At 39.3% G+C, this 12,222-nt stretch overlaps 1 protein-coding gene across 1 annotated transcript in view; it reads right to left on the bottom strand.

Annotated features, from left to right (window-relative positions):
* The window catches only part of LOC109034045 (protein THEM6), a 34,088-nt gene extending 23,193 nt beyond the window's left edge, over window positions 1–10,895 (bottom strand). The window contains exon 1 of the mRNA XM_019046969.2: window positions 10,094–10,895. The gene's annotated coding sequence lies outside the window, so the exon portion shown is untranslated. The remainder of the gene's footprint in view (window positions 1–10,093) is intronic.
* Between the last annotated feature and the right edge of the window lie 1,327 nt (window positions 10,896–12,222).

Below are 12,222 nucleotides of genomic sequence, written 5' to 3'. Positions count from 1 at the left end.
AATTTTTATTTTGAAAAGGAATTATGCATATTTTTCCTTGGAATTTTCAGATACTTTGTATTAGACTGCAAACGATATTGTCTGACAAATGGGGGAAAAATATTCGTAACTTTCCCAACAAATTAGTATTTTATCAAAGGAAACTTGGCAACGCATGAAGACTCATACGGCGTTCTCCCTTAGCACGGCAGTATATGCGCGTGTATGCATGTCTCAGGTGGCAAGGTGAAAATTACAACTTCCTCTTTATCAATGATGAAAACGAAATTAAAGGGGTATTCCCTCTGAAATATTGGTGTACAATTAATGACTTCATAGAGGATTTATTATGAGAGGTAGTAGAATTAGAATAAATAGAATAATAAGAATGAAAAAGATGAGAAAAAAAGGAAGGGGTAAAAGAAGATAGGCATGGTTGAGGGCGAGGAAAGGGATGTGGAGGATTAAAAGAAGAGAAAAATAATTCAGAGGAAGAGGCCGGAGAAGAGGAGAATAAGAAGAGGTACCTGCAAAAGAGGAAAAGAGGAAGCTAAAGTAGAGGGACGGAGAAAGAGCAATGAAAGAGAAAATAAGAAGATGAAGTAAGTAAACGATGTGGGAAAGGAGGGATAAAGAAAACACACACAAAAAAGGCAAAATGAAGAAATGCATAATAATCATATAAACATTTACTTTCAGTAGTTCAAATGTGATTTAACTTTGTCAACTTTCAATTTTTGAAAATTCAAAAGTCGAGTTTCATCGACATTGATGTAAATTTTTTCGGGTTATTTACAAGCCTGATTTCAAACTTTTTATACATCTTAAATAGAGATCTTTGCTCTGAGTTCAAACACAGACCTAGACGATCACAAAAGTTTCACCTGCGAGTTCCAACTGACACAAATTCAGTATTGAGAAACTAGGCCAAACTACTCTCAAAACATCGTGCAGAGATACTTACACGCTTGGTTTAACTACCACACAGCGTTAATTAGCGCTCACTTTAATGCATATAACTCTTAAACTTTGCACATGTGGATACGTGCCTTTAATAAAAAAAAAAAATCGACGTTAAATCCGGACAGTTTTATTTTTTAAAACAAATTAGGGAAAAAGTAAAAAACTTTTTCGAAAAAAATCACGCTTGCATTAAGTATGCTACAAAAACGTTCCCATTCAACTAAAATATCGAGTTTTCAGTAAGAAGTAGTTTAAGTCAAACATTGATGGGCCAGGGATACAGGAACTTCAATTTATTTTGTCTGCATCTAGTCTAGAGTCGGACATTGAACATAGGGCGTCACGTGCATTCATAATCTAGTGAGACATTCGGAGGAAGGGTGTCAGGAGGTACAGCGACGTATAGATAGGGGGTGGGGGACAGCCAGCTTTTTGTAAGTGTGAATATGTGTGTTGCAGGATTGAGGTATAAAAAAGGAGAAAAAAGAAAGGAAAAAGAGGGGAGTAAGAAAATGGATGAATTTCAAAGTTTTCTATATCCATCCATCTGAAGAAAAATGAGAGACTAAGGCTCAATTGGTCATTATTAGGGAGTCTAGAGGTGCCTAAAAAGTGTCTGACAAGAATGATGGAAGCTTAAAAAATCGATAAAATTCAAAGTGTTCTACAGCCATCCATCTGAAGAAAAAAGCGAGAGGAAGACTCAATTGGTCATCATTCGGGAGAGAGGTGCTTAAAAAGTGTTAAATATGATAGAAGCTGAAAAAATCGATGAATGAGTCTGACGAACTGCACCTTCTGTTTAAATCAACCCCTTATTTAACCAACTTTCTAAGTACATGTGTATTTAATGTCATTCTCAGCCAAAACACTCTTTAGTGAAATTAACGGTGATTGTAATATTGGAGATTTATAGAAACAATTATTGCGCAGAGTTTTTATTTACGGCATCTAATAAAATTCGAGGCCCCCTAGTTATTAAATTAATATTTAGTTTCAAGAAACTTTCATACATCATTCAATGCACACCGTCAAGCGGCAAAGAGTTAAAATGAATAAACCGAAAATAATTTTGATCATCTGTCGATACTGATTGATATTCGATTTTTATCGCAAAATTTTCTAATTTATGTACACGGAAAAAATTAAGTTGTGGCCAGATGTGATTCGATCCTAATTTTGGAGTCCTACTAAAATTTATTGGATGGAATGACCGTTTCTCGTACAATGGGGTTGTGGCCTCAACGTACGGGCTTAACCGTAGTTTATGAAACATAGTCTGACGTCAGGCTGACTCACTTTTACTATGGACGTGTTCGCAGGATATTCTGTACAAACAACCGATAAAGTTGGTTTGTTTCTTTTCAAAAAATATTGTAAAAGCGGACATTTTGAAACGCTGCCATTCCTTTTTTACCGTGTGGAGAAGGAGGAGGTCTTTCGAAATAAAAAAGTTCAAGCGCCCTCACTCACATGCTTCGGCCAGTTTAAGTCCATCGCTAAATAGTGGCTAGTGGACTTCCACAGGTTCTTGCAGGACTTGCAGGTTCCACATGAAACTAACACAAAAACACTCTCGCATTCGAACGACTGCATGAGCGCTAGCCATCACGACTCTTTCTCATTGGCCCGTGATAAATATCAATGACACTCAAAAAACGGAAAGTCCTGTTCGAAACCGCTGCACCGAAAAAAATCACTTGACAGCAATTAAAAGATTGGAAAATGGTGGAGTTGGAAGAGGAGTGAAATGGCACTAGGCTAGACTAGAGCACGCGGAACTGGAGGTGCCCTGGTCTTGGTCCAGTCTTGAGCCCCTCCCGGCCGACGACTTCAAAGCGGTAAAAAGCTAATTATGTCACTTCTCCGAGCAAGTTTTGGGAGACTGGACAAACGTGCGTACCTTTGCTGGCCGTAATGTGGCAGTGCTGTACCCCACGATGATGTTGCCAAGCTTTATCATAAAAAGCAGTTTTTCGTTGCCACTCTCTCTACTTTTTTTTATTTTATAATTATGTAAGTAGGTATTTTATCCTTAAAGGATACTGCAACCTTCTGTATTCGTCGGGGTTTTTATAGAGTTATAGGGTGGGTGAGGATCGGTATAAAGAGGGGGAGTAACAGAGATATAAAAAAAAATGGGGATAGATTGTTTTTACAGCCATGCTTTAGTAAATAGATGGCTTAGTTGAAAGAGAAAAGGTAAATAAGTTTAACCTGTGAGTAGGTATTCCCAATCTAGGGGAACTCAATTAACTTCAGGTTATTTTTCTGTGAAAAAAGAAAGCAAGAGGACATAATGGACCAAAATTCTACAATAGGAAAATTCTGTATAAATGGCTTTACACAATAAGTAATAAATAAATATGAGCACGCCCAGAGTATCTCGGAACAATTTGGGCATTTAAACTCGAGTAGAACAATCGATACATATTTAGGAAGGTTGTTTTAAAACTCCACCTCTCTTCGTAACGTGATTTTGTATAAGTCTATGATGAAAGATAACGCAGTAATGCGCTTGTACTTATCTTACATTGTAAGAACTTTTTATCAGTTCTAGAGAATGAATTTCAATCTTTTCATTGAAATTATCTATGACAGTCTCCTATTTAATAAATGTAACTTCAGCACGTTTCGAAAGTATCGAAATGCACACCAAGTAACATAAGGTCTTGGCAACAATGTTCCTCTTAGGCAACTAAAGAATCTTTGTTTGTCTCGCTCCTAAATTAAATATCGGGCCTTCGAGTTAAAGCTTTGGGCTTTACATTGTTGTCAAGGTGGGCAGCTCTTAAAATGAAAATGGTAAGGTGAAGTGTTGATCTGCATCTGCACGGTTATGATGCAACATCAGAATATCATGTCCACTGTTTCACCTTCCTTTATATGAAATCGTATGATTGTCAGCAAGTGGATATCCTACAAACTTCAGCTCACAGACGTAGGAGAACCAGTTCATGGCGGAAGATAATGTGCACTGCTAACGTTTTTCCGGTGGTTCGTCAAACGCAACAAAAAGCTGAAGTTTGGAGTTGAAGTTTTTAAGTTTGGACCAATTTTCGCCAATTGTTTTCAGAAAAGAGGACTTTCGTAAAAGATTAAAGGGAAACGATACATTTTGGAAATCGATACTACTTTGGGACGGTTAACACTAAGTTTTCGGTGAGAAAGTTCCACTCACATTCCCAATTTCCCATATTATGAGTTAAATATTACCAATACCTCCAAAATAATGTGTAGCGCAAAGTTATGAAACGGTAGTTTTCACGTGGAACTATCTATCTAACGTAGTTCGATCGCTAAGACTTTGTTCATTTTTTTGATGCACGTGAGCCTCAAATAAAAAAATAATATAAAGTGACTCATAAGTTAAATGACAGTAAAATTCTGTGGGCGAGGGAGACGGGAGTCCTTCTCTGATCTACAGAATATATGTGAATATGAAGGGGGTGTGTATTTTGAGCGTTCCCAAAATTTTGCTTGGTGGACAATTTTCTGTTTGCAGTGAAAAAAACTAGAGGCTTGTAAAAAAACGATAAAAGAATGAATTAAGAATAATGGACGTTTCGTTTCTTTTTTGCTGACGAATGAAGAAAGAAAGAAAAAAAAGAAGAAAAAGGGCATTGGTTTCGTAAGAGTGAGCTATAACACAATGGTAATGAGTAAGCGCTACGAGTGAGTGAATTTCAGTTGGAATAGAGAAAAACAAAATTAATGAGAAAAACAGCATGGGATTAGATCAAGCATTACCTTGAGCACTGCCAAGGAGGAGAGAAAGAGAGACCGGTGAGTGAGACCTTAAAAATAGACTTTTTCCCTTTGTGCGTGGTCAAAAAAAAAATTTACTGACCCGGGCTCGTTCAGAGATATTTCCGCAGAGAAATTAGATAATAAGTTTTTTCCGATTTGTTTTTTCTTCACTACCAGTGATTTTTTTGTCGAACAAAGGATATTCGTTGTTTCCAGCCACGTTTATTCTTATTGGAAGCATTCGTTTAGGAAACACATGTATTCAGACGACCGCACCGACACACCGCAATTACATTATGTATACATACATTCATAGGACTCAACGTTGAGGAATGAGCAATCTTTAAAGGCTCTTTCCTCATTGAGCTAAAACTCAAATCGGAAACAATTCATTTCCCTGAATTTGAATCCTACTCATTAAGGGTCGTCCATAAAATACATTATTCGCCATTTTGTATTTACATGTGAAAGAATAGGGTGTCACACGTCATAAATGCGATTGGAAGGGAGGAGATGGGGAGTCGAAAAATTAAAAATATAGTGTTGTTCATCGGACGATCGGTCCCTAATTCTGTGTGGGAAAGGTAGTTCTATGAGAAAAAGATACTGAAAACTTTTGCATTTTCCCACAGCCACATTTTGTTGGGAATTTCACTTTGTGGAAAAACTAGGTATTTTTCTACATTTCTGCCAATAATTCAGCAACGTCTACAGATTCACAATTGAAGTCAGCAGGTGGCGTTCTTGTGCATTTCAGAACAGGTAATTCTCAGCTCCAAACAAGGCAAGTGAAAAGTTCAAAAATAGGTTTTTCTCAATACAACGCCTTTAGAACTGCAAAACCTCAAACCGCTTTAGTTTCAATTTAGTTTGACATTTCGGGACGTTTTCTGATTTCTCATTTGCTTGTAAGACCCTTCTCTAAGCAGTGGCAATAGTGTCTCGATTGACTCGTTTAAGTAAAAAAGGCTATATTCATTGTGACATTAGCCCTGTCATGCATGCAGTTTTGGGATCTAAGGGCTCATGCCAGAATGCATATCGACGGTGTAAGTCGGCAATCAGCTAACTAGGTTTGCATCGTCGCAGACTTCCTGTCATACTTTATTTTTTAAACGGAAAACTACTTAACGGCTATTCTTTAAAACTGATGTGATTTTCCTTCTCTGCGCGAAGAAAATTCTGCAAAAACTTCAAAGAATGATTTCAATTTGTTCTCCTTTTAAAAAATAACATAGAGGCGGAGATTTTCATGGACACCAGAAACGATATATGTGATTGCCGACTTACACCGTCGACATAGCTCATTTTGCTTTTAAATAAGTCAATCGAAAGCTTTCCAAGTCTTTTACCCGCCGTCAGAAGTAAATTAGACTCAGAGCGGCAACACCACGAAATTTCCCTGAGGGAGTTGCATGTTGATTACTCCTGCAATCTGCATAGTAAATACAGTCAAGCCAACGCGATAACAAAATGCGAATCCAGCAACAGAACATGCCAGGAGTAACATGCACCGAGCTCGGACGTAATCGACGAGAAAAGCTGGAGCGGAGCCTGAAACAATGATTTTCCCGACCATGAATGTAACGAGGTGGTTGACGTGGGGGAATTACACTGCAGTTGTTCCGTAAACATCCGTGGAAATTAATATCAATTAACATGTTGATCTGCATATCGAGGAAACGGCTGGAAGTTCACCTTCGCTACACGCGGATCCAACCAGCCTGGCATCATAGTCTCAAAATGTCAATGATAGCTCCATGCTCATGCTCAAATCGCCTAGCTGAGTTATCTACACGATGACTGGACTCTAAAAACACGTAACTTAACTCGTTGTTTTGTTTATGTTCTCAATTGTTTTTATAATTTGTAACCCTAAAGATGGCGCTCATGCCGAAATGCATTTGGTATGTAAATTGATAAAAAGTTTTTGATAGACTATTTCATGCATCTAGGCTATTCTTGGTAAGTCAAATTTAATAGATGCAATAATGCAGAATTACAAGAAATTAATTTAATCATAACGTTTAAAAATGTACGTTCATATTTTATTTTTGTAAAGGCAAATAAACAATAGGCAGTTAGAAATATTACAGCTTGAAATTTCTGCGGTGTGATAATGACAGGAAACACTGAATCAAAGAGCATTTTAAGGAATGATTACGAGTTATTTTTTGGTACAGGATAAAATTTTTTACGTCACATTTTGAGATCCATTTTTCCAGAGTTTAGTCATACCTTCTTGGGTGGCTAAGGTTCACTCTTTTATTCAGACAAATTTCAGTGCTACTCCTTTTTTCTCTTTTTCTCTCTCTCTCTACTACATTAAACCAGTGTTGATTTCCGAAACGAATATTTACCGCATCCGTTTAGATGGCTTGTACGATAAAAGAGGAATCTTTACAATATTTTGTTCAACCGGATTTTTTCTTCGTAAGGCTTTTAAAGGACCACGGCCTAATTGCCCAAGCTTGGAATTATATAACTCAAAAAATCCCCGCTATTCCTACCAAGAATTTGAATGCTGCTATCAGGGGGCGCCCAGAACGCTCTCAAATTTTGGCAGTTACTCCTCCGTTTAGCGAGTCCCGACACGTGTACAGATTTTTTTCTTTCCCCAAATTGGATATTTTTTCCGTTCTTTTTCTTGTCCCCTTTTCGCCCAAGCTCCTTATCGTCACGAGGAACAAAACCGACACGGTGATGCCGGTTGGTATTAAATTTCCAAATATCTCGGGGAAAGCGACCGCGACGAGCTTAGAACTAGAAGCTGGTAACGGTGGAAATGAGAGCACTTTAATATAATTGGGAGGCGCGCGTAAAGATGCTCATTCCGTGAAAACAACCCCTTATCTACACCACCGCCACCCTTTAAGTGGAGGTGCTCACGACGCGCCTAATATCTTCGGAGCAATCCGGCGAGCATAACTCATCGTCGGCTAACGTTTGCTGCTTACGGCGTAACGCTCGTTCCCGAAATTAGCTGAGAAAGCCAGGCATAGCGTTCTATTATAATGAGCAAATATTTGCGAGGGTTCCCCGCCAAAAATCCGACAGGGCGATTCCACCATGGGTAAAGATTGTTCCTGTCGCGGCACGACGGTTTACTCTCCCTCATCCGAGCTTCTCGCAGAATGAATTCTGAGTCAAATTGGAAGACATATAGTTGCTGTGACTGAGCGAGAATAAAAAGGTAGACTTAACCCTCTATGGCATGAATTAATTTTGGATCCAGTACTGCCGTGCTAAGGAAAAACGCCATATGAGCCTTCAGAAGTTGCCAAATTTCCTTTGATTAATCTCAAATTTCCGGGAAATTTTACAAATATTTTCCGTCCTGTTTCCGAAATTTACAGTTTACGAAACACGATTTGGGGAGATGTCTACGTCGAATTTTGGTCTGCCGCGTTCGGGGTTTAAAATCTACTGATTAAAATCTAATTTTATGCCCTTAGATGGCAGGCATTGTTGCCAGACAGCAGGGCCGGATTAAGGGGGTGGCCACATGGGCCTCGGCCCATGACGGCAAATCTAAGGGGCGGCAAAAATTTGCAATTTTTTAAAGTGTAGGTATAAAAAAAATCGGATTTATAAAAACAAACTTACAAACGAGGAAAAGCGACAAAATCTCTCATTTCCTGAGAGTATAGTAATTTCTAATTTTGTTGTCTCTTAGTGATACGAGAGACAGCACCTTCAATAAGTCGAGTTCAGAGAGAGATCAAACACGCAATTTGGCCTGGAACGGCCAAACGCGCGACTTAGAAAGAAATGATAACGAGGGCTTGGAGATGAAAAGGAGAAGCCCTCGGCGCGGCGATCGTCATGTAAAACATATTTGCGCCTACAAGACTGCACGAATACTTAAGACATTGCGCCGAACACAATGCGGTCATTGCGGTCAGCGGCGATCGTCATGTAAAACATATTTGCGCCTACAAGACTGCACGAATACTTAAGACATTGCGACGAACACAATGCGGTCATTGCGGTCAGCGTGAAACGGATAGCGCCTACAAGAATGCATGAATACTTCACGCATTGCGCCAAACACAGTGCGGTCAGCGTGAAACGCATAGCGCCTAGAAGACTGTCGGAATACTTCACGCATTGCGCCAAACACGGTGCGGTCTGCGCGGCGCGGCGGCGGAAGTTAAAATCATCGATCCACATTTATGTTTGTTCTTTCATAATTTTTTCGTTCATTTCTTATGAATGGAAGGCCTTGTCCACACAGAGATAGGTTTACGGAACTTAACTTTCGCGCAAAGTTCCGTGAACTTTTGCTAGTAGTGTTGACAGGACTTTCCCAAAAATGTGTTCAACACGAGTAAATGCGTCTTATGCACCCCTCCCCTGCTGACACGTTCATTTGATGGTTTTATCGAGTTTCAAAACGAATGAGAAGGGGGCGGCAATATACAGGCGGCCCATGGGCGGCAAGAAGGTGAATCCGGCCATGAGTGCTGCGAAATCAGACATTTTCCTCTTTAAACTCATGAAAAATATCTATATTTACTTGCTTAACCTGGCAATCTTGCTGAACTGAATCACTTGTGACTTTTTATTTTGAATGCTGGAGAGCGTTTTCCATCAAAAAGTGTTCTGCTAAAAAGATCAATGAAATAATGAATGATATAAAAAATAACTACTAATGATCTATGATAATCGTATTTACACGGTTCCTTTTGATTTCATTCATTTGCATTTGGTTCTTTTTAGCATGAATTTGTCCAATACAAAAACCAATTTTTTACACATTTTAAATTTTGACAATATTTGCAATCCTCAAAAATATGTTTCCGTGGACGAAAGCCTCTTGTCCCGTGGACCGATAGTCACACAAGATGAAACACATGAAACAAAATCATTAAACAATGTTTTTTTTAAAACCAATGATGATAAAATTACGACATTATACCGATGAACACATACTATGACCACATAATATTCACTCGAATACCTCCCTTTTCTATTTTGCTGAACACAGCTTTGAAAATGTTTCAAGCGTGGGCACTTTAGTGCAGTATATTCGATTCGTTGTTCAAATCTGTTCGAATAAAACAAGCCCTTCCTAGTACACAATAATGTATGTGCACAAGCGGGGAATATAAAATTTCTGTAATTATTTGTATAATAAATATGAGTGTGCGAAGGCTTTTTCACCAACGAAAGTAACGAAAAAGTCGAAAGAGAGAGTATCGCAGTCCTCAACTTCTGTAGCAGAGACATTTAAGCGACAGGCCCAATGCGCAGGTGCGAAACGCCTGAAATTTCGGCCACGTAAGGAATGTTTTCTTCCAGCGAGAAACGCATAAAAATTCTCAAAGGCAGGTTCGTTGTTTTCTCATTTGTTTTTTAAATGTATTTTTTATTTATTTTATCAAGCAAAAATACTTACAGTGTAATTGACAGTTAGTTCCAAGTCTGACGGCTTCGGAGAACGTGGTCCCTCATTTTTCACACATGACACTACAGATGGTCAATTAATCCCTGAAGATAATCCTCGTTTAATACACTGCACTTAATTAAGTCGGACGGTGTTATTATTCCTGAGGAACGGAGGGAGAATTTTTTGGCAACAAATTATGTGAAACGGCACTGATCAACTGAAGAGAGAAAGGGGGGGGGGGGTTGGCACAAATGGTTATGCGTGAAATGGTAGATCCGCACAGTTTTGATTCGGCCCTCTTCGTGAAATCTGGATAAAGTTCCAACAGTTTAACTTATCTACTGGGCAGATTGGGGTAGGCATCAAGGCTGTAACAGAAGGCTAAGAAAGTTAGCGATGGGCAAACAACGCGGACAGGGAAATTTGGTGGAAACTACCGGAAAATCGACCCGAACTTTGCGAAAATGTCATGGATAGAACACTGTGCCCACGGGGCGAGTTAGTAGAGCAAAAGCTGGGATTTTCGCGAGTCTGCGACGGTAAATGGAGAGGCGACTCATGGCTCCGTGGTTGCGCGCGGCAGGGCGGCAGGGCGGAGGCGGGGAGGCACGACCTTGCTATCAGCTGGAAGTTATTGATTGACCTCCTGCTGGAGTCATGAGACGCGTCTACCACTTCGTGCTCTATTTCACTCGGGACCGACGGGTTTCCTTGCCTTTATTCGCCATCATGGATGTGGAGGAGTGACCAAGGAAATGCCCCGTCACTTTCGGCAACGTACCACAGTGGATCGAATCAATAGGAGAGGTCGGACAAAATTTGGAAACTTTACAAGCTTTTAGCTCCGTTCATGCAAAACTTTGAGGTCCTAGAAGTGTGTCTATCGGTTTTCTCGTGAAATGTTCTTCCGGAATCACCCCTTAAAATTTAAAATGTGACGAAATATACATCGAAATTTATAGTTTTGGTAAAAAATTTCATGTCCGACCTCTCTAATTGACTCGATCCACTGTGCGTCCCCAGCACTTAACAACGCCCCAACGCCCTATCGCCCGGAAGAATAAATTTCAACATTCGGCGAGGGCTTAAGTCGGAATATATAATTTTTTAACAGATGTGCACATCAAATTCTGTGCCGCAATAGCCAATACTGATTTGACTCTCAATCAGTGGGCCCCCTGAAGATAGCAAGGTAGGAGGGATCTGGGGGTGATAAACTCACATTTGGACGTTTTTATGCCAAAAGGAACTATGTGTAAGTGGAAAGATGGGGCCGGCTCTTGGTGTCATGGTGTCATCCAGCTCACCAACTTGGTGAAGCAAGAAACAATGTAAAAGTGGATATAGTTCTTTTTAAGAAAGTGGAAAAGCGGGACTTGACATTAAATCAAAAGGAACTGAGCGCTAACTCGTGAGCCGTGGACATGTGATAAGATCTTTGTGGACAGGGCTCATGAGTTAAAGCCGAGCAAGAACGACAACGGAGACGGTTTCGTTGCCGCTGACGTCACTGGCGCTTTAAAATCCCCATTCATTCTTATGGCTTTTAACTAACGAGCACACCCCATCTTTCCACTTGCACATAGTTCCATTTAGCATAAATACGTCCATTTCTGGCATATGTTTTATTCTCCTTCTCCTTATCCCTAGTCCCATCTTTGAATAAATTAAAAAAAAGAAAGAAAAAAAAACTAGGCTTATAAACATATTTTAAAACAGTAAACTATTTCAAAAATGGATCTCAAAAGACTGCGATGAGCTGAATTGAAAAGAAATACCTTTGCTCATTAATAACACCATCAGCTAAGAGTCATTAAATTCACACAGTTCACACATCACCTACTCGCACAATAAAATTCTGATGGTTTGTTTGTGGATAGGCGGCAAACGTTTTAATTACATACTAACGAGCGGCGTAATTTTTTTATATGCCCAACTCAGGCTATGACATTTGTAAATTCATGTGACAGACTTTCCCGTTACGATGAGCCTGATCAAACGTACATTTAGGAGCGTTCAATTTTTTTATAATTTCAATTTTACTGTTTTTTTTTGTTACGATGTATTTTTTTCATAATTTTTGTCTCGTTAATTTTTTCTTTTGTTTTTTTTTCCGGCGAAGAACACAAAATGTTGAG

The sequence above is a fragment of the Bemisia tabaci genome, chromosome 1 (assembly GCF_918797505.1).
Source record: "Bemisia tabaci chromosome 1, PGI_BMITA_v3".
Lineage (NCBI taxonomy): Eukaryota > Metazoa > Arthropoda > Insecta > Hemiptera > Aleyrodidae > Bemisia > Bemisia tabaci.
Note: the sequence above shows the minus strand (reverse complement) of the source record. Positions and strands in the feature narration are given on the sequence as shown.